Source organism: Lynx canadensis, chromosome A1 (assembly GCF_007474595.2).
Source record: "Lynx canadensis isolate LIC74 chromosome A1, mLynCan4.pri.v2, whole genome shotgun sequence".
Lineage (NCBI taxonomy): Eukaryota > Metazoa > Chordata > Mammalia > Carnivora > Felidae > Lynx > Lynx canadensis.
This window is the reverse complement of record NC_044303.2, coordinates 212757107-212783875: the sequence shown is the minus strand read 5'-3', so window position 1 is coordinate 212783875 and position 26769 is coordinate 212757107. Positions and strand designations below refer to the sequence as shown.

The 26769-nt window shown below is 41.6% G+C and overlaps 1 protein-coding gene and 1 long non-coding RNA gene across 2 annotated transcripts in view; both read right to left on the bottom strand.

Annotated features, from left to right (window-relative positions):
* Nucleotides 1-26769, bottom strand: part of ADAMTS12 (ADAM metallopeptidase with thrombospondin type 1 motif 12) — a 329126-nt gene that overhangs the window by 262372 nt on the left and 39985 nt on the right. The window lies entirely within an intron of this gene.
* On the bottom strand, nucleotides 295-24937 carry LOC115524926. Its single transcript, XR_003972263.1, has 4 exons — nucleotides 24928-24937; nucleotides 20766-20772; nucleotides 1093-1103; nucleotides 295-460 (listed from the first exon to the last, which is right to left on the bottom strand). It is a non-coding gene; the product is annotated as an uncharacterized LOC115524926 (long non-coding RNA).

Sequence of the window (26769 nt, the reverse complement as noted above, 5' to 3'; positions counted from 1 at the left end):
GGACATTTCAGACTCTATTTGAGTTCCAACGTGCAGAAAACATTACTGAGGCAAAAGCCCTGAGGAACTTTTCACCTTGTGACCATTGTTTTTTTTTCTTCAGTTAAGACAGAAGAAGAGATGACTTATTGTATACATCTTACATTCAGCCACAAATGAAAACAGAATTAGTCCCAAAAGTCACAGGTCTAGGGCGAAGGTCTAAAAGGGACTGTTTTGGCATGAGCAAGGTGTATCTCTCAAAGGTGGTGGTTGCAATCAAATGGTGATGGATATTCTAGATCCACTGAATCAAGTTCTAGAAAGTAGGCATGTAGTCCAGCAATTTGTACCAGCGTCCCTGGCTTTCTTTATTTCTGCTCCTGTGGCTTCCGCAGGTACGTGAGCTAGCAGTTTACTTGGACCTCTGCCTCATCTTTCTTCTTTTGCACTTCAGCCTGTGCATTTGCTGCTTCCTCCACTTGTCTCTCATGGTGCAGAGGTTTCCAAGAAGATAGAACTAAGGCTGGGAGAGCCTTGTGACCATTTTTTAAAGAAACTTAGTTTTTAGTATAGATTCTAGATTCTAGATCCTCTAAATGTGTTAGTCCCTACAGAACTTAGGGGGAAAGGTCTACAGTTCTTTTAAGAAAATGAATATTCTCTTGTTAGAGATTTCCAATGTATCCTATATATTTCAAACATATTCCACAGGAAGAAGCACCATCTGGATAATCTTGGACAAGATAATCTTGGACTTGGTGCTTCCCTTTATACAATGGAAACTGACAGGCTGTTGACTGGTCCATACCGTGGAAAGCATACTGCCTGGAGTCTGGGAACCAGGATGCTGGTCCAGCCTCACCCCTGAATTCAATTATGTCATTTAAAATTATGTGACCTTGGGGACACCTGGGTGGCTCAGTCAGTTGAGCATCTGACTCTTGATTTCAGCTCAGGTCATGATCCCAGGGTCGTGGGACTGAACCCCATGCTTAGCATGGAGGCTGCTTCAGATTCTCTCTCTTTCCCTCTGCCCCTCCCCCACTCATGTTCTCTCTCTCTCTCTCTAAAATAAATTAAAAAATAAAGAAATACATAAAATGATGTGACCTTAGCAAATGCTCAAGTCCCAAGTCTCAATATGCAATAAAAGAAGAAACTGATTGAGATTGTGCCTAATATTCTTTCCACCACAAATACAACATAAGAATAAATTGGTACAAATAGCTACATCCCATTTTTGGCCTATTCAACCCGGATAAATATGGCTGATGATGATTCTCTTTGAATACCACAGAATTTTCTTTCTATTTGCCCATGCCCTGTTATGTACGCCCTGATCTTTCAATGGATACAAGTGATTTACTGTCTATTTTTTAAGTGGTTCCATATTAATTAATTATGTCATCATTTTTGTGACTGCATGTGATTTAAATCCAGAGAAGCAAGAATCAAGCCAACGGAAGCTGACAATGATGACAATAATCAAATCAAAAATGCAATAGCAGATTTTTATTCAATGCTTATTTTGTTCCAGTCTTTCAAATAAGAATTTCACATGTATAAATACTCTTTTTTTTTTTTTTTTAACCTTTATTTATTTTTGAGAGAGATACATAGTGTGAGCAGGGGAGGAGCAGAGAGAGAGGGAAACACAGAATCCAAAGCAGGCTCTGGGCTCTGAGCTGTCAGCACAGAGCCCAATGCAGGGCTCGAACTCACGAACTGTGAGATCATGACCTGAGCCGAAGTCGGTCGCTCAACCGACTGAGCCACCCAGACGCCCCAAGAATTTCACATCTATAATTTTGTTTCATCCTCACAGGTACCCAGTGATAAAGGTTCTCCCATTATCTCCATGTTATAAACGAGAAAAACAAGGATTACAGAAATTCAGGCTATTTAATTAGGGTCACACAGCTAGTAAGGGATGGAGCTAAAACATGAAGCTAAATGTGTCTGGTTCTGGAGTCAAGCTATGGTTCATCTCTGATGTAGTCTGGGTTTTAGATGTTTCCTTAATGAACAAACATGTAAATGTTCACAGATTGGTCATCTGTTTCTGAACGTTGTTTCCTTATGTGCAAAATGACTGTTTCCGGTAGAGACAGACAAAAAGAAACAAGTGCAAAGGCCCAAAGGCAGAGGGAATGTGGAGCCCTGGAGGAGATAAAAGTCCAATATTGTTGAAAGAGAAAGAGAAAGGAGAAAAGAGACGACACAAAGGAGCCAGAGGAAAAAGAGCCATGGGAGCTAGGGGAAGAAGTTCAGACTTTATCCTGAGGCCATGGAAAGCATTAATGGGTTTTAAGCAAGGGAAAGACACTAGCAGATGTACGTTTTTCAAAACATCACAGAGGCAATCAGGTGGAAAGCACAGGCAAGGGTTAGAGCACCAGCAGGGAGCAACCTGGAATCTGCAGTCACCGTGTGGCCGGCTGGACCCGAGCACAACAGGGAGGGAAGATGTGACACCGAGAGGAACATGAAGGGCAGAACCAACAGGATGTGCAGACGCACTGGCTACAGGAGATAACAGAGGAAAAGGTCAGGAGCATGTATGGCATTCTGGCTCGTGCCACCCAGTGATATTGGTGCCATTTAGTGAGACAGGGACACTGGCAGAGAAACGGTTAGAAAGGAAAATAAATATGGTTTGGGACAAGCTGAGCTTTATGACATCCACGTGGAGGTCATCAGTAAGCCCTTGGAGCTCAGGACAGAGATTTGAGGCCAAAAGTAGAAATGCCCAAGTTGTTTCAGGCAGGTAAAAATGGGGGAAGATGAGGCAGCACGGCATGATGATGAAATAAAACATTTGGAATTAGGCTCTGAGGAAGAGCAAACCCAGTGAGAAGGAGACAGAGTAAGTGATATGAGTAATTAAGAGGCAAATTACAGAAGTGTGAAGTTACTAGACTGGCAGTGAGGAGAGCACAGGTGAGCGCATCACGTGCTGTTGGGAGTGCAGGCAAGATAAGCACTGCATTGTGTCCACTGAATCCAACAGTCTAGAAGGCACTGGGGACCTTGATAAAAACAGTTTTGACAAGGAGGCAGGTGTGGAAGGCAGAGGGCAGAGGGTTGATGGGGGACTGGTGTTGGGAAGAGGGTAGCAGACATCTCTGTTCACTCAGAAAGTTTCACTTCGAAAGAGGGAGGAGAGGTGAGATAGAGGAGGGTTTTTTCCATTGGTGATTCGGGCTTGTTTACACGCCCAGGACCATGGGGACAAAGCTAGCCACACAGAGCAAAGTGAAGTGCAGGCCAGAAAGGTGACAGCTGATTCTACACTGTTCCCAAGGAGGTGAGGATGATAGGATCCAGGGCTTAAGAGGAGAAGCAGGAACTCTTAGACAGGAGGCAGGGCTCCTTTTCTGGCATCACCAGAAGGAATGTACGTCTTTACATACACGAGTGTGATTTTCTGCAATGGCTGTGGAAACCACCAAAAAGCAAAGCTTAGGAAAAGTTATTTCCATTTGCAGAGATGTTTTAGCCACAGGGAGTCTCTGTCAGCAGTGGTTCTCAAATTTGACTAAGCTGTGGACTCCCTGAGGAGCTTTTAATAATCCTGACCTCAGGCTACATCCCTTACCAATTAAATCAGGATCTCCAAGGTGGAACACAAGCATCGGTGATTAGGAAACAATAACCCAAGAGAACCCTAATTGCAGTCAAATTGAGAACCAGGTATCTAGAGATATTATATAATTTAACATCTACCATTAAGGATTAACTACATATGGTTGGAACCAAAGAGAAGTTTAGAGAGCCTTCAGTTTTAAAGCACAGCAATAAATTTATAAAGGAGAAAGAAGAGGAAATATTCCAGCGCACTGCACATACAAAAGGCAGGCATCATTCTGATAAACTTTGTTTACTGCCTAGATTCATATTAATGAACTGGGTCAAGATAAATGTATTTCTTATTGTGGGTCAGAGTCAAAAAAGTTGGAAAACCAGTGACCTAAATCAACTCCTTTCACAGATGAGAAAACTGAGGTTTAGACAGATTAAAAGTCTTCCTTATTTTATTTATTTTTATTTTTTAATGTTTGTTTATTTTTGAGAGAGAGAGAGAGACAGACCACGGGAGGAGCAGAGGAAGACAGAGAATCCAAAGCAGGCTCCGCACTGTCAGCGCAAAGCCTGATGTGGGGCTGGAACCCACAAATCGTGAGACCATGATCTGAGCCGGGGTCCCTAACCAACGGAGCCACCCAGGCACCCCTAAAAGTCTTCTTTAAAGTCACACACACACACACACGCAGTCATTTCCAGACTAGAACCTAGTTTTCCCGACAACTACTTCCAGAGCACCAGTGATCGGTTTCCTGCGTGTGCTGGTTTCCCTTCTCAGCCCTTCACTGTAGATTCCCGAGGGTAAGGATCGTATCTTCAATTCTTTAGGATTACTGATGACAGCGGCCAATTTATTTCATTCCCATATTACCCTTCTTTCCTAGGGTTCAATTTCCTTCTTACTGACATAATTTTATAGCAAGCTTTTCTTAGTCTTTGAAAATGGTTTTGTTTTGATCTCACTGTGAATGATAATTTAGCTCAGGAATTCACAAACTGTGACTGTAGGAGAACTCCGGCTTCCACTTGGGATGGGATGAGGAGCTATTGTGCAGGGCTTTAAGCAGAAAGTGACATAAGCAGACTTCTTTTCTTTTATCTTTTTTTTTTAACAGACTTATTTTCAAAGGACCACTATGACTGCCATGTAGGGGAGCTTCTTTTAGAAACAAGGAGGAAGGTTAAAGGTTTTTCTTCAATAAGCCTTGTAAGAGATTACACAAGGGTGTAGGCATGAGGTGTTACCAAGGTATTGGCGCTGAAATTAGTGAGAAAAAAACTAAAGTCAGGATATTCCAACTATCAGCAGTCTTCTTAAAAAGTAGAGCCATGTAGAGCCAACAGGATTCCCAGTGGTTTGTATATGAAAACTTAGAGAGAGGGGTCAGGAATGACCAAGCTTTTGGGGATGAGCCACCAAAAGAATGAACTAGCCACCAACTGATGAGTAAGGCTGTGGGTAGAGTAAGTTTAAGGAGTGAAGAGGGGGAAGATCCAGACTTCAGTCTTGGGTGTATTGAGATTTCTGGTAGACAGTCAAGTAGAGATACTGAATGATGAATTCATGAACACAAGTCTAAAGTCTGAGGGAGAGAAATGTGGGCCTGAGACCCACAATGTGGGGGTCATTGGCACCCATCAGTCTATATTGTGACTGGGTGAGACCAGCAAGGGAATGAGCAGAGATAGAGGGGGGAAAGTTGGCTAAGAGGTGAGCCTTGGAACACACTTACTTTTAGAGGTCAAGAGGGTACCAGCAAATGAAACTAAGAAGGAGTGACCAATGATTGAGAAAGGAATCCAGAAGAGTCTGGTGTCTGGTAATTCTGTGAATCCAGTATATCAGAAAGGAGAACAGGATAATTTATGTCAAATGCTGCTGATAGGTTCAGTAAGATTAAAACTGAGAACTGACTTCTAAATTCATCACAGTGAAGGTCATATGAGAAATGGGTCATTACAAACCCCACCCCACAAAAGAAGAAACAGGGTCATTATTAGTGCAATGTAGGAGCCAGGACTCCAGCGAGGGCTTCTCGGCTCTCCATCTCTCACCCAGTATAATCATCCTAAGTGAGAACTCAAGGTCAAATCTCGATCTGACTCCACAGTCAAACTCAGTTGAGATGACTGAGGACTCTGTAGCCTTTAAAACATTTTAGGCCTGGCACCGGGGGGAGTACATAAGAAGTAGAAGACATTTCCATCCTTAAGAAGATGAGTTTAAGTGGGAAAATCAGGTTAGAAGCACTGAAGAGTGTGACGTACCGGAAACTGTGAAATTACGGGGTGCTAAGAGTGCTCGGAGTAGAAGCACAACCACGATCCTCATAATGCAAATCTCTCTTCCCTGAAAACTCTACCCAAGCATTCTGCATTTTCATGTCTAGAGAATGATACTGGATAAATAGAACACTCATCTGGTAACAGAAAAAAATGCTTTAAAATAGGTCTGTAAAGATAAAAATCCAATGTCCCTTAAATAGGATCTGTGTGGTGGATTCCTCTTACCCTTTCATTCCCCTAAAAATTCCATGTGCCTATAACCAAATATTGAACATGTTTTAATCAGGCAGTAACTGCTACTTTCCGTTTTCTCTTCAGCTTCCAGGATGATGAAAACCAAATGTTCCAATCACAGTAAATTCACTAGAAAAAATTTTTTGGCTCATTACATCCTCCCGCCCCCACATATGCTATTTCTCTTTATGTTTATGCTATTGGCCCTATTAAGTTGTGACCTATATCTTATCTATTTAGAAGAGACGTTGAAGAATTAGACCTGATTCTCATGTGAATCCCATGGAATATCTAAGAGCCCTGAGAGGTCTGTGGGCATCAGCAGGACAGAGGATATAATATCACAATCCAGAAACTTTGCCCTGAACTAGGGATCTAGTCACTAAAGTAACTGCCTTCCTCCTGCTCCACTTTTGGCCTCTGAACACAGAATAAAGCCAGGACTGTCCTTACTTGACTCCACAACAGCCCTTGGGGACAGTTATCTCCTAGCCAGGCTCTGTCATTTTTATGTCCACACACTCACCACCCCTGTCTTGCTTCATAACTAAATTAAGTCCCAGTCACGCCCTCTGCTCTCTGGCCTACCTCGTCCCTGAGCTCTCTCCAGTGCCTCCTCTGCCATTTAGCTACAGCCTAGGGGGTGATGTGTGATGGCAGAAAGAACAGTGGCCCTGATGTCAACTCCAAGACTTGGCCCTGACACTTTCCAGCACCCTGACCTTGTTCTCTAAGCCTTAGTAGCCTCATCTGTTAACAAGAACAAAAGGTTAAGGGCTAACAGTACCCGTTCTTTCAACTCACAGGGTAAAACCAAAAGCAATAATGGGACAGAAAATCTCTCTGCAACCAGGAAGATCAGAACCAGAGCTTCCCAAACTTTAAGTTGCTTTAAAATTCCCCAGGGGGTTTGTATAAAGGGAAAGACAAATAAAAGATATATAATAAATAAGGAAAACATATAGTTTGTTAGAAAGCAGTAAGCACAAAAGTGAAATTCAAAGCATGGCAGAGAAGTGCAGAGGGTGATTTTAAATAGGAAGGTCAGGGGTGCCGGAGTGGCTCAGTCGGTTGAGGGTCCAACTCTTGATTTCAGCTCAGGTCATGATCTCATGGTTCGTGGGATCAAGCCCTGTGTCTGGCTCTGTGCTGACAGTGTGGAGCCTGCTTGGGATTCTCTCTCTCCCCCTCTCTCTGTTACTCTCCCAATCTCTCCCTCACTCTTGATCTCTCTCTCTCTCTCTCTCTCTCTCTCTCTTAAATAAATAAATAAATAAATAAATAAATAAATAAACATTTAAATAGGGAGGTCAGAGTAAGTCCCATTGAGAAAGAGAGGTCTGAGAAAAGAGTTAAAAGAGGTGATGAACATGTAGCTATAGCAAGGGAGCGATCAGGAAAGGCAAAGACTCAATGGGGAGGGGTATGTGTGCAGCTGTGTTCAAGGAACAGCAAGGGGACCAGAGTGGCTGGACAGGAAAGCATGCAAGAAAAGCAGAGAGGACTTGAGACCATACCCTGCAGACCCTTCAGCTGCGTTAAGGACTGTAGCTTTTACTCTGAATGAGGAGCGGTGCTAAGAACAGCCTGCAACAAGGGTGAAGGTGGAAGGCAACAGACCAGTTAGGAGGCTATGGCAATAACCCAGGGGAGCAAACAAGGTGGACTGAGACGGTTCTAGCAGAGGAGAAGGAGAGTGGGTAGAAACTAGACCTTTGCTGAAGGTAGAGCCAACCAGATCTGCAGATAACCTGGCATGTGAAAGGGAGAGTGAAGCCAGGGATGACTCAAAGGGCAGAGAAGCTGCTGGGTCAGGTGGGAAGACTGAGTAGCACAGGTTCTGGGAGCAGGATGAAAAGTTCAGTTTTAGACAAGTTAGTTTCTTTAGCTCAAGTGAACATACAGAAAAACGCACACAACTTAGGTGGACAGCTCAGTGAATTTACACACAAAGGACATACCTAGGGTAACCACTAACAAGGTCAAAAGATGGAATATTTTTGCCAACAGAGAAACCTTCGTACCCCTCTTAGTCACCACTCATCCCAAATGTAATAACCGATTCCGACATCCATTCACCACAGATTCGTTTTGCCTGTTTTTGAACTCCATATAAATGGAGTCAATATGAGCTCTTGTGTCTATTTTTTTCATTCAGTATTAACCTGAGAGAAGCATCCACCCTGATAAGCATAGCAATGGCTCATATTGTTTTCACTGTTGTGTACTTTTTAAAAACACTTTAACGTTTATTTATTTAGAGAGAGAGAGACAGAGAGACAGAAGGAAAGGGAGACACAGAATCCAAAGCAGGATCCAGGCTCCGAGATGTCAGCACAGAGCCCAACACAGAGCTTAACTCATGAACCACGAGATCACAACCTGAGCTGACGTCAGACGCTTAACTGGCTGAGCCACCCAGGTGCCTCTTCATTGTTGTGTATTATTCCATTGTTTGAATACATTACATCCATTCACTGTTGACAGATATTGTTTCTAGTTTGGGGCTATTACTGATGCTGCTACTGCAAACATTCTTGCACATACCTTCTGTTGCATATATATATATATATATATATATATATATATATATATATGCATTTCTCTTGGGTACGTATCCATGTGTCCATACATATACTGCCTCCAGCCACACGGAACCTAGTCACCATGTCACAAGGCAGCCCAGGAAGCCACATGGGAAGATTCACATGGAGGAGAATGAGGCCCCAAGCCAAGAGCCCAGCTGAACTCCCAGGTGACATCCAGCACCAACTTTCAGGCCATGCCAAACAGATTTCTGAAGTTGTGTATTAATTTATGTTCCCACCAGCAATATTTAAGAGCTCATATTGCTCTACATCCTCACCAGTGGCTGTACTGTCGAATGTGTTTGTTTTTCACTTTAATCCTGGTTGATGTGCAGTGATATCTTGCAATTTCAACTTGCATTTCTCTGATAATGAATGCGATTGACATATCTTCATGCCTGTTGGTAATCTGAAAAGCCCTTTTTTGTAAACTACTTGTTCAAGTCTTTTGCCAATTTTTAAAAATCAGATTATTGTAGTGGATTAAAGATGGCAAAAGCTCATTATAACCATCCCCTGAACACAATGTAAGATGCAATACATTTCTCTACCCCCTTGAATCTGGGCTGGGCCATTGACTACTTAGATCAATAGACTACCACGGAAGCAATGTAGAACCAGTTGTGGGCTCAGCCTTGAAGACAGACAGCTACTGTGTCCTCTCACTTGGAACTTGGCCTCCGTGCTCTAGGAAGCCCAACAAGCCATTTGGGAAGGCCCACATGGAGAAGAATTAAAGTCTCTGGCAGCCAGCCCAGCTGAATTCCCAGGTGACAGCCAGCACCAACTTGCTGGGCAGTGAATGATCTATTTTGCAAATGGATCCTCCGGCACCACTCAACCCATTTTGCCTGATACCATGTCGAGCAGAGACACACTGTCACCACTGAGCCCTTCCCAAAGTGAAAAAATTGTGAGTAAATAAATTATTTTTTTAAGTCACTGATCCTTAGGTATTTGTTACGCTGCAATCAATAAGTAAAGCATCCTTCTGTCTTATCAATTTTTAGGAAACTCATACAATGTATACAAGCCTTTTCTTGCATGTATGTTCTGCAAATACCTTTTTCTAATCTGTCGCTTGCTCTTTCCTTTTTTTAATGGTGTCTTTCAATGAACATAAGTTTTTAATTATAATGAAGTCCAGGGGCGCCTGGCTGGCTCAGTTGGTAGACCCTGCAACTCTTAACCCGGGGTTGTAGATTTGAGCCTTAGGTTGGGGGTAGAATTAAAAATAAAATCTTAAAAACCAGGAAAGTAAAAATAAATAATAATGAAGTCCAATTTTTCAATCTTTCTCTTTATCTTAGTACTTTTAGAGTTTTATTAAAGATACCATTCCTTTAGCCCAACATTGTGAATATAGTCTCCTGTGTTCTCTCTGATGGTTTTACCCTTCAAATTGAAATCTGAAGTTCATCTGGAACTGATTTTGGTTAAGGAGTGAAATGTGGGTTGGGATTCACTTTTCCCATATATATGCCACTTTACCAACACAAACTCCTACAAGGGCCATCCTTTCCCTGCCCTGTAATAGCACCTTTGTCCTAAATCAAGAGACTGCATGTGTGGAAGTCTGTTTCTGGACTCTCTCTTCTGTTGCATTTCACAAGTTAAATTTAAGTTTTCGATCAGATCTCCAAGTGGAGAGATGAATTATGCAATGAGACACATGAATGTGAAATTCAAGGGAGAGATTCAAGATGGCAATATAAAATAGGCGATTACATGTGTGTAGGTTTTATTTAAAGAAATGAAACTAGGTGAAATCACCAAGGGATTGTAAGTGTAGGTGGAGTAGAGGTGGGGTCCAAGCACTAAGTCCCAAGACTCTCCAACATTAAATGGCTGGGAAGAAAATCAGCAAAGGAAAACCAGCAAAATGGAGAGGAAGTATACAAAAAACAAAATAAAGAAAGTTCTTCCAGGAGAACAAAACAATCAACTGTGTCAATGATGCTGATAACTAAAGCAAGAAGTGAGAAACTACTACAGCTTTATCAATGTGGAGATCACGTGACCTTGACCAGAAAAAGTGACATGACACCCCTTGAAAGAAGGTGTGGCAGAGGCAAACCCCCTGGAAGAATTTAGGAAAGAATGGGAAGAGGGTAATTAGAAACAGTGAGTTTTGTTTTAAATATTTTTTGTAAATAGAAGTTTTGTTGTCAATAGGAACAGAGAAGTGGGCTGCTAACTGAAGGTGTTGGGCTCATCAAGAGAGGTTTTTGTTTGTTATTCCTCAATATGGGATAAATAAAGCAAGATGGTATGAGGAAGGGGAAATTAATGATGCAGGAAAGATAATTTACCGCCACATAGCAGAATCAATGACTTTTGGGGACTTGCATCTCTACTTGTGGCCTCAAGGTGCTGGGGGGAGATTAGCACAGAGGTAAGGGAAGTTTTTGGAAGATCTTGTGAACAAGCTTGGGTGGGACATTAAAGATGAAGCTCTTGCACAATGAGGGAGGCAGACATCCTGGGGTCCTACCAAATGGAGGAGAGGAGAAGGCATGGTCCTGAAAGGTAGGAAAGATAAGTTTTACCCAGATCCATAAATGTTTCTACGACAAGTCCTAAATCTAATCTCCTCTGAGTATCCAGAAATGATTCATCTAAAGTTCTTATGATATTACTGAAGACCCGTCTTTCTTCTCTTTCCTCTTATAGCTGCTTTGTGCCAGTACCCATCACTTTATACACCAACATGACATAAATAGACAAATATCCAGTACCCTCTCATAGATCCTCCTTATCTCAGTATGCAAACTAATCACCAACTTGCCATCCTGTAAGTAATAAGTAATGTGATACGCTAGAAAAACCATGAACACCGGGGACTGATTTCTAGTCTGATTCTATTACATGTACCTTTGAACAAGTCAATGGACCTCCCTGGGTTTCAGTATCCGTAAGTGAAAAGCAGACTGTGAACTGCCTCTAGGGCCTACTCCTGTCTGTTAATTCTGTTTTCCTCATCTTCAGGATTACAATATTCCACATGCCTCCAGGGACATATTATCTCTTGTATCCTATCAAAAATGACTATGAAACGCTTATTTGCTTAGTGTTGTACTAAGTGCTGAAGTTACAATAAGCAAGTAGATCATAGCCTAGTGGAAGGATTCCAGTAAGAATACAAAACCAACTGAAATGCTAGCCTGAGGGAAATACAGGGTTTCCTGGGTAAAGCTGAGGAAATGGATAGCAGATGAGGAATGAGTGAACAGGATTATTCTGGATCAGCTTTACCTTAGTGCCTACTGGTACATCCTTGCCTCAGATACCTTTAACTCTGTTGGCCTCTGTCAGTACTGAAACCTTTGCACACATAACACTCTAATTCCCAAGTCTTTCAGATGGGAGGTAAAGTGTCTGAGCAATATAAACCATTTTTCTTCTCAGTAAGTGTCTGTGTGGTTTTCAGTGCTCCCTTCTTGTGGTTCTGGAGTCCCGAATGAGAAATAAACAGTCATGAAGTCTATGAGCTGATCACAGTGTGTGCTTTGTTAGCCAACTCAAACTGAGCTCTTAAAAAATACTAGACTTCTGCAGAAAGCATCTGCTTGGACGACAAAGGAAGGATACAATTCTGCCATTTCAAAAAGGTGATAGGAACATAAATTCATACTGCCACAAAAGAAAATAGTACAGAGGTTGCTCAAAAATTAAAAACAGAACTAGCATATGATCCAGCAACTCCACATCTGGGTATTTATCTGAAGGAGACAAAAACTACTCTCAAAAGAACACTTCCACCCCCAAGTTCACGAAAGCATTATTTATAAGTCACGATATGGAAACAACCTAAGTAGCCATTGACAGATGAATCGAGAAAGAAGTTGTGTGTGTGTGTGTGTGTGTGTGTGTGTGTGTGTAGTAGAATATTAGCCATAAATAAAGAAGGAAATCCTCTCATTTGTGACAACACGGATGGACTTTGAGGGAATTACGTTACGTAAAGTAAGTTAACAGAAGAAGACAAATACTGTATAATCTCACTTACATATGTAATATTAAAAAAAAAAAAAAACAAGTCATAGATACAAAGGACAGATTGGTAGTTGCCAGAGGTGGAGGTGTAGGGAGTAGGCAAAAAGGGTGAAGATGGTCAGAAAGTACAAACTTAAAAAAGAAAAAGAAAAAAAGGCTAGACATACAGCAAGTTCAAAACATGTCGGACTCAGAAGGCACTACAAAGTACAATGTTGAATAAATAAATAAATAACCCCAATCTGAAACTACAGGTGCTAACCAGGCCGTGTCTTACAGGAGGCACTAACTTGGACTTCATTGGAAACTGCCCTGCACCAGAATCAGAATAATCAGGCTTGGCTGTTCAGTCATTCATCCTGCAATCTATCATTTAGTGAATCCAGAAAGACTGATGATCCCACACGGTGGGATTCTGCTCACCCTATCAGTCCCCCTCTCCAAGCCCTGAGTACTCAAACTGGAGTTCTCGCTTTCCCCATTGAACCCCCGACTAGGAGTCCTTTAAACTTATATGATCCAAAATAGCAAACATTGCAAAAACAGAATAATTCAACAAGCATCCACATACTCCTCACTCGCTTTCAATGATTACAATCCGTTAGTAATCAACTAAATCTTTACCAATTAAATCTTATTTAATCCGCATAGCCCACCTACTTCCCCACTCCATGCCTTGGATTATTCTCTAACAAATCCCAGACATCAGTTAATTTCATCAGTAAATATTTTGTATACATCTTTAAAAAAAAACAATGTTATCATGCTTTAAAAAATGAATCATAATTCTTTAATTTTATCAAATATTCAGTGTTTACATATCCCTGATTGTCTCATTCTCTTTTTCAACATGACTTTTTCCCATCCTTGTTTTTTTCTAATTTAATATTGTATCATGAGAAACCATTCCATAGTATTATATATATTTTAGACAGCCATTTACTATAATAAAGCAGGAGGCTTTCCCATGTGAGAATAAAGCTTCATTAGCCAGACTGTTTGTCCATAGATGCTCCTCTCAGAAAAATCAGAGGCGCAAAGCCTTCCCCCACTAAGCAGCCAGGGGCCATCCCACAAAAGAGTCATCGGTAATGTCCTTCCTATTCTTGACCTGGATGGGAAAGGCAGAAGGGCAGAAAACAGAAAAGAAAGAGAGGCCAGACAGAGAAGCCCTCAGGACTCCTATAAAGCTAAAAGTTTACCCCCTGGAAAGGGAAAAAGGAGGTTTTACCATTCTCTGGCTGCCATTTTGTATTTGAAATTATCTAGTGTAATTTCACAAATCCTTTCTGTTGGTAGACTACATATGCAGGCCGCTCAAGATGCTGTTGGGCATATGGGCTGACGTTTACTTAGGCATCTCTGCCACTCACTATGACCCTGGGGAAATCACTTAATTTTTCCAGGTCTCAGTTGTATTATCTGTAAATTTTGAGACTAGGGTATATAATCTCAAGTGTTCTGTTAAACTCTAACATTGTTTTCTTTTTTAAAACATTGAAATAAAAAAAAATGAAATCACCAGTTATTTGTGATATTTAGAGTATAAAAAAAAATATCTGGGCTTTGCTCCTTGCAGCTGGCACTTTGCTCTTTGAAACCAAAAGCATATTTAAATGAAACACACAGCAGGGGCGCCTGGGTGGCTCAGTCCGTTGGGCGGCGACTTCGGCTCAGGTCATGATCTCGCGGTCCGTGGGTTCGAGCCTTGCGTCGGCCTCTGTGCTGACAGTTCAGAGCCTGGAGCCTGTTTCAGATTCTGTGTCTCCCTCTCTCTGACCCTCCCCCGTTTATGCTCTGTCTCTCTCTGTCTCAAAAATAAATAAACGTTAAAAAAAAATTAAATGAAACACACAGCAGACTGCTAACAACAATCCAGCCATTACCAGATAGGAATATTGAAGGAACCCCATGGATTGTTTGCTTCTAAGAAAGCTTTACGTGTGGCATGTCCAGGATCTCCTAGAGAAAGACTTTATACAAAGCTTTAAAAATGTGTTGTTTAGTAGATCATGTGTGGCATCTGCACAAGATGTTAAGATAAATACAAAACAGTTAATGGGCTGAGGATATGATTCTGTAGCCAGTAGAACTGAGGCCAGTTTCAGCTAAGAGAGGAAATTTCTGTTTGATTATGGGGTTGGGTTTTTAATTACTAAATGATAAATTTGTATTTCTAAAGTACAAATACAGTTTGGAACATAGACATTAGGAAAATATTACCAGGTGATTATTAACACCAGTAACAACCAGTGATGACAATCTTATAGCTTTACTAGTATCTATTAATCTTTATAATTTAAAATTGTGATTCATGTTCTTTTCACATTTAACAATATTACGAATTCTCTTCTTTATCATCAAGTAATATTCGTCCAAAATATTGCAAATGGCTACATACCTTTCCATTTTACAAAGGTACTCCATTTGAGCATTTCCCTATTGGGCATTTGGTTTGTTTCCAACTTATGTTTTTTGTTATGATGACCAATGCTTCTGTAAATATCCTGCTAGCTGAATTTTAGAGGGTATACTGGAAATGAAATTCTAGAAATGGAATCTTTAGGTCATAAATCATGCAAATTTTTGTTTTGATCTGTATCAACACACTGCCCTCTGAACACACTGTGCCACAATCCATCCCAACCAGGAGTATGGGAGTGTGCCCTCTCCCTTACTACAGTCAGTACCCATTAACTTTCAAGTAACTGAAAGCTGATGAGCAATAAATACATTTTACTGAAATTTTTAAATGAAGTAAGAGGGGCATTAGGTGGCACACTGGGTTAAGAATCTGACTCTTGAGGGGCGCCTGGGTGGCTCAGTTGGTTAAGCTTAAGCGTCTGACTTCGGCTTGGGTCATGATCTTGTGGTTCGTGACTTCGAGTCCCACATCGGGCTCTATGCTGACATGTCAGAGCCTGGAGCCTGCTTCGGATCTGTGTCTCCCTCTTTCTGCCCCTCCCCTGCTCATGTTCTGTCTCTCTCTCTCTCAAAAATAAGCAAACATTAGGGGCGCCTGGGTGGCTCAGTCGGTTAAGCGTCCGACTTCAGCTCAGGTCACAATCTCGCGGTCCGTAAGTTCGAGCCCCGCGTCGGGCTCTGGGCTGATGGCTCAGAGCCTGGAGCCTGCTTCTGATTCTGTGTCTCCCTCTCTCTCTGCCCCTCCCCCGTTCATGCTCTGTCTCTCTCTGTCCCAAAAATAAATTAACATTAAAAAAAAATTTTTTTTAATAAAATAAACAAACATTAAATTAAAAAAAAAAAAGAATGTGACTCTTGATCTCAACTCAGGTCATGATCTCACCACTCATGAGTTCGAGCCCCAAACTGGGCTCTGTGCTGATAGTGCAGAGCCTGCTTGGGGTTCTGTCTTCTTCTCTTTGCCCATCCCTTGTTTGTGTGATCTCTCTCTCTCAAAATAAAATTAAAAATTTTTTGAAAGAAAGAAAGACCCATTCCTGCAGCTCAGCTACCGTAAGCCATATTTTTATCAAATCCATCAAATTTTGGAATTTTTCTTTTTCTAGCTCTTAACTTGTTCCGCAGATCCTGATAACCCACCTTCACTCCTTCAACCCCTTTCCCGAAGATTCAATAAAATAATAGATCTCTGCCAACCAAGTTATCAATTACTATATTCGGGTTCTTCATTTATAATTGCTGAATTTTAGATTTGCTAAAACTGTTTGCTCTATCTAGACTGAAATAGTAAAACTTGCTATTCCAAGTGTATCTGATCAAGATTTAGGAGTCCTCAAGTCATGTTACATTTTGTTTTTACAAATTTCTCTCTATAATATTGCTTACGACAAATAACTATTATATTTTCCTCCATCTCTGATCCCCTCTGTATTCTTGGAATCTACCCTTATCATCATGGAATATCCCACTTCCACAATTACAGACCACTATTACAGCCTTTCATGGCATGCCTTAAACCTTGATTACTTTCATTTTAATGCCTGGAAAATAAAAAGCCATGTGAGGCTCCATATGGTCTCTAACCCTGCTCTCCAAGCAGGCAAACCTCTTCCTGGGGCATCCAACTGTCTCCCTGAACAGCCAGAACATTGAAGCACTGCTCTGGGAGGCAGATTTGAGTCTCAGATTTGGTTGTGTGATCAGACTTACTTTTTCTTTGGGCCTCAGTTTCCCTCATCTGAACATGAGGGAATTGGATTATATTCTCTGTAAGACCTCTTTCATCTCTATGGTCTTCTCCAAAAGTTCGTAAGTTCCCAATGAAAAGAGAATTTATAGACATCACTAATTTTTAAATGTCACTGCACCACAATTAAATTCAATCAAGAAAAATACAAAGCCCTCCTTCGGACTGCCCATGACATTTGTACTATCTATTCTAGCACATCATTATATTCAATTGTGAGCCTTCCTCCCCAAGTAGCAAGCACAATTGCCTTCAGGGGCCAAACTGGTAATATAAGGGAGTGAAGCATGCTAGCTTTTATTCTTTCAAAATTGGCACATGCTTTATTCTCAGACACATGAAAAGTCTTCACTTTCACAAATTATGCTTTCTCTAATTTTCCTGATATATTTAACACCACGGTCTATCTTTTGTTTTCCTCTTTTTTTTTAATATAGTTATTCATGAGAGAAAGAGTGTCACTCAACAATTAAAAAACAAAGGTCCAAATACAATGATGAATAATGACTGCCCCAACCCAGCCTTAGTGTCAGATGAAATACAGGAAGTGGTGGGGGCTGCAGTGAACTTGATAGGACTCACCTATCCAGGTGAGAGGAAGACGACACCCCCAATGTCTCTGGCCCCACTGGCATGCAGGCCTAATGTTGTAAGATCTTCTTGTTTTTTGAGGAATGGGATCTTCACATTTTTAGTTAGAAACCCCTGACATTTTACCTGCCAGCTTTGGTTTATTTACAGTATTATGCAAAACAAATAAAATATGTCTTTTTGCAGTCAGTTTTAGATCTACCCTGTTGAAAATAATGAGAAGGAACCACCTGATAAGACAAAGGTCTAGTTTTGGAATCAAAAAGTGAGGGTGAATGGGGGCAGGAAGGAAGAAGAATCAAGAAAAGCAACCTCCAAGGTTTGAAATTATTAAAGATTCCAAAGCATATCATGGTCATGAGCCAACTCACCAACTGAAGACGGTCCTTCCTTCTCAATAATAACAGATAACAATAACAAGAATGAAGATATATTCAGAACTCCACTCCAGATTCTGGGTTAGGGCTTCATATGGTTCATTTCATTTAAACCTTAAGATCTCACTGCTCCAAGTGTCTCACCCAGGACTCAAAGCCAAGACCATGCTCTTAACCTCTGGGCTCTACCCTATGAAGCCACTGGTCTGAGGAAGGGAGCAAAGTTGAACTGGTCACTTGTAGCAGCCTCGTGGAAGTGCTATGGGGCTTCCTTGGAGGAAGTCTCCCTTCTACTACACAAGACCATTTGTCAGTTCATCTTAGCAGAGAAGGCTGCCCCCAAGTTGACATTTTGGCAAGTTTCAATGGGGCAATTTAGTGAATAGAAAAATAAAAAATGAATAATAATAATAATATAAACATGCCTGAAAAAGTCGATTCCCCCACTCTAAGTTACTCAGTGTTCATCCAGAGCGGAGGCAGAGAGGGAAAGGGCCCTGCTCATTGCCTAAGAAGAGGAGCTAGTTAGCAAGCATTTGTTAAACTGAGCAAGGTGGCGTAGACTCAAGTGGCTTGAATGCCACGGCGGCCTCCATGAGCAAACCAAAATAGCCTGTAAGCACTTCGAGGTTACGAAATCAAAACCTAAGGACAACCAAACAGCCAACTGGGCTTTAAGCTGTAACCAATCAAATATTTTCCTTTCTTTGCTTCTGCACCTTACCCTGATTCCTGTCAGCCTGGTGCTGTTAACCACTTCTGTTTTGGCACTGCTTGATTACAATAAATTTTGCTCAAACTCTTCCATAATTTTAATATGCCTCAGTTTACCTTTTAACACTCTGAAGAATGGTTGTCTAGGGACTGGCCATCAGTTCAGGAGTACAAATGAGGAAGAAAGGCTCCATGATGGTATTTGTAGCTGTACCTGCCTTCCTGTTCACCAATCCCATTTCCTCTTTCTGGACACACAAGACAACCTCACTTCCCGGCATCCCTTGCTCAATAAAGTTATGCAGTGACAGCTAGGACGACACTTCCTGACCTAGCCCCTAAAATCTCCTAGGAGAAAGTCAGTTAACATCTTGACAGCTTTCAATAGCTGGGGTGAGTGAGGGACTCCAACACTACAGAGCCACACAATGAAGGAGCTTAAATTCTTGAGTCACCACTGGAACGGGAGCCATTTCTTAGAGGAGAGCCATCCAGAAGAGATGCTGGCCCAGACCTGGCTATGATGTGAATTAGAAACAAAATTTATTATGGTTGGCCTCTAATATTTGGGGATTCTGTGCTAAAATAGCTAACAAGCATATCCTAATAGAGTTCCCAGAAAAACTAGGGCAGTTTCCTCTATGCTTAACCAAGGGTCCACTTTGCACAACCAAGGCTGCCTTTCAAATCATCAGAGAGCTTACTCTTAAGGAAGTCCCCAGAGATGACCCCCCACAAAATCTGTTGAAAATCTCCTTAGCTGTGGGAAAAGTCAAGTCACCTATTACAATTCCAGAGATGACCCCACGAAATCTATTGAAAATCTTAGCTGTGGGAAAAGTCAAGTCACCCATTACAATTCCAGAGAAGCCCTCTTGGCCTTATGTAATGACAGAGAGTACCTTAAAAAGAACCAGCTGGTGGCCGGGAGTCTAGTGATACTTATGGATGCACTTCCTCATGGAGGGAAACTGAACTGGACAAACCATTTCACTGGACAGGAGTTTTAACCAGTGGCCAAACTTTCAGCTGACAAACACGGCAAAGAATGTGGGAGAGGCTCTGGCCATGAGAAACATTTACACACCCGGATCTGTGTTTCAAATGCCACACAAAACCAAAAGGAGTAGTTGTTTTTTTAAAGCATTCAAGTCTCTTAACTCCATAGTCATATCAAACTGTTTGATCAATATATAGTGCTTTAAAATTTTTATGTGATCACAACTGTTTTGTTTTTGCAAAGAAAGATCAGATGATTCCCAGTGGATAATTCTAAAATGTACAGGTTCTGCTAAGCAAATTACGACTGAGGTAGAAGCAGTAAGTGATTACATGAAGACTCTTCGGAAGTGGGAAAGAAAGCTAGACCAAAATGAAAGCAATCCTTCCCCGTGAGTCTTCCCTTGCCTCTTCCATGGAGAAATCGCAGGCAACGTTCTGTCATGCAGGTCCTGGATGACGTAACCTGAAGAGTGAGTCCAAACTATAATCAAGCCTAGAGTACATGGCTGAGCCAGGTCCCTGCTGCAAACTGGGTTTAGAAAACACCACACTGGAACATATTCTTCCCTTGCCACAGCTGAACAAGTTGGATAAATCATTCGACTCACTCCTCTAACTGCAGATTGGCTGGGGGGGGGGGGGGGGGTATTAAAAAAAGCTGCCTCTTAAAAAGAAGGAAGATGAAAATACATGGTATTTTCACCTGTATATTCCTAGATTATTTGTTGGTGATAAGAGTTAGAGACATTTCTACGGGAAGTCAAGAGATAAATTGGTTTTTCTACTTCTTCTCTTCTAAAAGTTTATATTCAATTTATGCCTCTTGATGAGATCCCACGATAGTGTACTCAGAAAGAAAAAAAAAAGAATTTTTTTTCATGAGCCATGGATCTGAAACTTTTTTTTTAATGGCCATCTACTCAGTGGGTACAGAAGATTCACAGCTCACCTAAGTCATCTATTTTTTCTTTAATTTTAATGGAAAGACAGTGCTACAGTCCTAGCAATTCTGGAGAAGATGACACACAAAGGTTTGAGCAACAGACCTTTGCTTCTCGATATATACATCCATAGCCATGCACATATAAATACATATATAATTTACAGTCTGTTCGAAAACATATGTCAACTACAAAGAACTGATGGTGACCAGATGGGAAGTAATGGGGGGGGGGGTGGATTACACAGGTGATGGGGCTGAAGGCATGCACTTTTTGCAATGAGCACCCGGTGACGTACGGAAGTGCTGAATCACCACACTGCACACCTAAAACTAATGTTACACTGCGCGTTAACCAGCTGGAATTTAAAGACAAACTTAAAAAAGTATTTCTGGCGACGATGTGTACCACTACACATTACCTGGTTAACTGTATCACAAATGACAAATTAAATTAATAATAGTAAGTGTAATGTGTGACTAAAAAGCAAGAACAGTAGTGAATAAAAACAAACAGCCAAGTACCACTCTGGTGGTGAACTGGTAAGAAGCTTCTGCCCAAACCCCGCAGAACCGCAGCCACCCCTGTGTTTAGACAGCAGCGGGCTCCCTGCCAGACATTACAGGGCAACTGGGCTTATTAGCAAAACACCAAATTAGAGTCCATAATAAGCTCCAGTAATGCACCAATTTCAGTTTATGAATAATAAAATGTAATAACCCTTAACAACTCACATAATTAATTGCTGTTAAATACCTCTTAGTCATCCACAAAATTAAGGTCTATGGAACTGTGTACACATCATTCCCCTCATAAAGACCTGGCCCCTTTCTCAACCCATTAGGAGGCCATACAATCCGCATACGTCATTCTGCCCACAACTGCCGGCATGTCAACGTTTAGCTACTGTTTTACGCTTAGGCTTTTGCGTTGTGGCTTACAAAAATTAACTTGTGAATTGTTAGGAGCTGTGAAACAGCGGAGAACGGTTAAAAACGAACACTAGATTCTGGCACCGGGTACTGAGAACACTTGGTTTCAAGGAAAAGTCACCCCGACATATAAACATATAAAATAGTTTAAAAAAAGAACTGCTTGATTGAAGACATGGTGGCGGGCCTGGAAAAACACTACATGACACACACATAACTATGAAGGCATTCCTTAAAACCTGCAGAAAGCAACTGGAAACAGGAAGTCCAAAGTCTGAGTGCTAGAGGACTTTTTCTTTGATTCTCACATGCATTATTATTCTCATCTATTATTCTAGAAAGGCACAAAAGTAATTAATAGCAATAGCTGTTAGGCACCTAAACCCCTGATATCCCTCCTAGAATAAATGAAGATAAACAGATGGTTTCCCAAGTCACTCTGGCTGCATAAAGTCTTTTCCTCACCTCATATTTTTACTCTGTGCATTTTCCAAAGGGACTACTTTGCAGAAAAATGAATAGGCAGATGTTATGCTTGTTTGATAACTCTTGAGAGTGGACTCAGGAGGAAACCTTGACATCTCAGGCAGAATCTTTCTTCTACACTGTCAGGAGAATGCATTTCTTTTTTTTTCCGTTTTTTGTTTTTTTTTTTTTTTTGAGAGAAAGTGTTGGGGAGGGGGGCAGAGAGAGGGAGAGAGAGAGAGAAAGAGAGAGAGAGAGAGAGAGAGAGAGAGAGAGAATCTCAAGCAGACTCCACACTCAGCAGACAGCCCAAATCAGGGCTCCAATCCCATGACCACAAGATCAGGACCTGAGCTGATGTCAAGAGTTGGATGCTTAACCAATTGAGCCATCCAAGCACCTCAAGAGGCTGAATTTCTGATGCCAAGGCAGGCAAGCACTAGCCAAAGATAATGCAGACCAAGGCTGGGCACCAGAATACTAGGAAAAGAGCCCCAAGCTAGAAGGACCTGGAAAATGTAAATGAAAATCTACTCTTCAAAGCCATTAATGAACAACATCAACCCCATCTTGGGGGAATGCACCTGCCATACTTGGCAAGCTGTTGGGAACAGATGAGACAGCCTGACAAAATCGAATCACTCATAAGAACATGTGTTTTTGTGGGGTTTGGAACACTGACTTCAGCTAGATAAGCCTAAGGTGGCTTCCTGCATAGCAAGAATGCACACAGCTCATTATATTCAAGGCAAGATCGGGTTCTTCCTGGTGCATTCTATGATACATTTACTCCCAGAGCAAGTCAAGATTTAAGGTGCAGATGAGGTCTTTGCAGGCTAGGAATACTAGATGAAGAAACTATGAACAAAGAAACACGAAAGCCTTTTCTGGAGGTCAAAGACTCTAATAGGAATATCTGATCCCCAGGTCAGTGTGATAGGCACACTTCCAACATGGTCCCAGTCCCTGTTATAATCACAGCTTCTCCCAGTTATTCAATGGAATGCTAATCTAGGTGCTGCTGTGAAACAGTGTAATTGAGGTTATTTATGATAATTAAGGTTATCAGAGTGGCCATGATCTAATCACGTGAGCCCTTTAAAAGCAGAGTGCCCTCTGTCTCGTCACTGGAAAGGAAATCAGAGATTAGAAGCATGAGCATGCTGGCTTGAAGATGGAGGGAGCACATAGGAAGGAATGCAGGTAGCTTCTAAAATCTAGCAGTGTCCCTGGCTTACAACCTGCAAGAGAACAGGGACTTCAGTCCTGCAACCACAGGAAACTCCGCTTAGAGGCAGACTTTTCCCCAGAGCCGCCAGACAAAAACTCAGGCAACCTAGCACCTTGATTTCAGCCATGTACTACCCTCGGCAGGGAACCCAGGCACACCCAGGCTGCACCAGATTTCTCACCTGCAGAACTGTGAGCTCAGGAATAGGTGTTGTTGAAAGTCGCAAAGTTTGTGGCAGTTTGTTTTAGCAACAGAAAACTAATGCCTCAGCAAATTTCCTTCTATCCTCATTCTTTTCTCATTCCCTTTCACCCACAGTCAAACTGCTGTTGGGGACTAACACATATCCTTGAATATGTATGTGTCTCAGAAAAATATACATTCTTGTGTGTCTATATTCTAATTTACTTCAATAGTATTGTGCCAGGCATACCACGCTATTTTGGGTTTATGTGTTTTGGGGTTTTTTTGGTTTTTGTTTTACTTAGATCTACCCTGTTAGGATCTATCCATTTGCTGTATGTATATCTAAGATTCCCTTCTAATTGCTGCAAAGTATCCCATAGTGTGTACCCACTAATTTTTATTAATGCATTTTTCTAAGTTGGTCTTCACTTCCTGCCTCTAAAACCAGCACTGTGATAAGCATCTCTCCTAGAAGTTTCCTCATGACCCTAAGAATCCCTCCAGAGTGTACACCCATGAATTGGATGGATAGGTCACAGAATATATGCAAACTTAATTTATCCATGTGCTACCAGATCATTCTCTTGAAATAGTCCCAACTAGGCTACTCCCCCAACAGTGAATGGGACCGTGTTTTCTAGCTCTTCCAAGATGCAACATTACCAACTTCCTAATCTTTTTCAGTCTCCTGCATAGACGGCATTAGGTGTTAACTAGTTATTTTGACTTGCATTTCTCTGAATCAACGATTCTGAATGTTGCTTCATGTATTTATTACCCCTTTGGATTTCGCCCTTTGTGAACTGCTAGCTCATGTACTCTGCCAATTTTTCTACTATTTCCCATCTTCTAGATTTGATTTGTTCTACATATTGACTTCTAGAAAGTCCTCCTATCTTTTGGATACCAGACTCTTCTGGTATCACCCAATGTGGTATCTTCCTGTTAACACAGGAATCCTTAATTTTATAACTTCATTCATCAATGTTTTGCTTTACAATTTGTGCTTTACTGGAATCTTTATTAAAAAGTTCTTCTCACCATTAACCCACTAAAATGTTATCCAGTATTATCTTCACTTGACTTCATATTTTTACCTTTCACATTTCAGTCCTTAATCCACCTAGGGCCCAGATTTGTAGGAGACTGTAGTATTACCTTTCTCCATATTGTGAGCCAGTTTTCTTAACACCATCTGCTCAACAATCGACACTGCATAGAGGTAAGATGAGAAATGTGGATGTGGACTGGGCTGGGAAGCCAAAGTGATCCCACCATTCTCTGTAGGAGGGCATTAGGTAGTCACTCAAGATGTTGGTGGTGGGAAGAAGTCAGGGGAAGGATCTGTCTCAGTAGATACTGTTCTAAACGTCCTCTTCAGCCCATGTATTTTAATTACTAACCTCTGATTTATCTCCTTTCCACTTGGGAGGGTGGTAGAGAAAGGGTCATGCTGACAAATACCATGTAAGCCCTGATTACATTAGCAGCTGGAATTAACCACCCTGCTCTGGATATGTTCCATTCCAACACATGGCCATCCCCTCTTAAAGTCTTTTTCATCACAAAATTGATAAGGCCCAAAGAAATAAACAAAGAGTCCAGTTTGTTAGGCCAATGATGGGAGAAGAAGCCACTAAAAGCACCACACTCTGAGTTCTGCCTCCCTAAGCTGGCACCCCCTGAATGTAACACGAGGGAAGACTCTTAGGCTTGCGAAAGACTTGGTCTCAGACATCAGGCACCCTGACCTACCTTGTTAGCAAGACCTTCATCAGATCTGATCTTTCGTTGTATACTTTAAACTCACTGCTCTTCTTTTTTTTTTTATTTTTTTTATTTTTTTTTATTAAAATTTTTTTTTATTTATTTTTGGGACAGAGAGAGACAGAGCATGAACGGGGGAGGGGCAGAGAGAGAGGGAGACACAGAATCGGAAACAGGCTCCAGGCTCTGAGCCATCAGCCCAGAGCCCGACGCGGGGCTCGAACCCACGGACCGCGAGATCGTGACCTGGTTGAAGTCGGACGCTTAACCGACTGCGCCACCCAGGCGCCCCTAAACTCACTGCTCTTCTTAAAGGTTGGAGGGAAAGTTTTCCATTCCTCTTCTCTTCTCTTTCAGCCAGGGCCTTTCTTTCCCACCTCTCCAAAGTAGCCCACAACTAACTTTCTGCTATATTCATTCCCCTCAACTTCTCATTCAGTTTGGAAGTTCAGAAGTCATTTCCCAGGAACTGCATGGAAGGAGGATCTGACCTTTGGCCTATAGAATGCCCCTGCCTTCTTTAACTCCCATGAGCCTTAATAATTAATTCCTCCTGGGGCCTCTCTGTTTTCTTGAACTCATTCCCTGGAAACAATTCCCCTATACAGCTGTGAACAGTTCACTGAACTAAGCAACTATGGTCAGTAAGTACAAAGCCTCTCTTAGTAAGGGCCCTTTCCAGTCCCTCTCTAATGTCAACCAGCTTTCCTCAATTCTCAAAGAATTCAGTCTCCCTTTACTAAGGAATCCATTTGGCACCAGGGATGGAAAGTCCATACGCCCACAGGGACAGCCAATAGCTTCAAGGCTCCTCAATGGCATTCAGAAAGCCCTCCCCATTACCTTCTCCACTAGCTTGCAAATCTGACTCAGTACAATATTAGTATCTCGAATTCTGACATGAAGGAAGGTAGGTAAGACATCCCAGAATGGAAGAAGGCTGGGGTCACTGAATATAAATCAAAATCAAAACGAAGACAAGGCAGCCGTTTCTGGCCACCCCGTGGGAATGGGACTTTGATGGATTAGAGGAGAAGAAAGGGTGTAACAAGTTTGGGGTGAACACCAAGGTTCTATGAGCAAGACAGACCAGAGTGAAATGGCCCAACCAAGGCTCGTGAGAGTCACAGTGCTTGGAGGGCAGAGGGAGGGAGTTACACAAAGGAGTGGGTAGAAAAGGGGCTAGGACAACTGGAGAAAAATGTGATCTATTTCACAATTTAGCATAAGGTCAAACCCAACTACATAATTATAATCATACTGTTGGTACTTGCTGACTTGATGCCTCTGATTCCTGATTTAAGTCCATTTTCAAAATGATTTCCATTGTGTCTATGCTACAGACTATTACCTTATGAAGTATATCCATACATACATACACACACACATACACACACACACACACACACACACACACACACACAAACTCAGATAGGACACACCCAGTAGCAGAGTGAGAGGAAACTAATTGTAGTCATAGGAAAAGAACAGATAACATTTACTATGTTACAGTCACTCTGTTAGCACACAACATATGAACTCACGGAGTCCTGTAAAGTAGCTGTTATTTATATCCCCATATATTGAGGCATAGAGTAATTGAATATCTTGTCCAAGATCATACAAGGAGAAGGGGACAGAACTGGGATTCCAATTCATGCATTCTGGCCCCAGAATCCATCACTAAAACCACTCCGCCACCCTGTCTCCTAAATAATGGT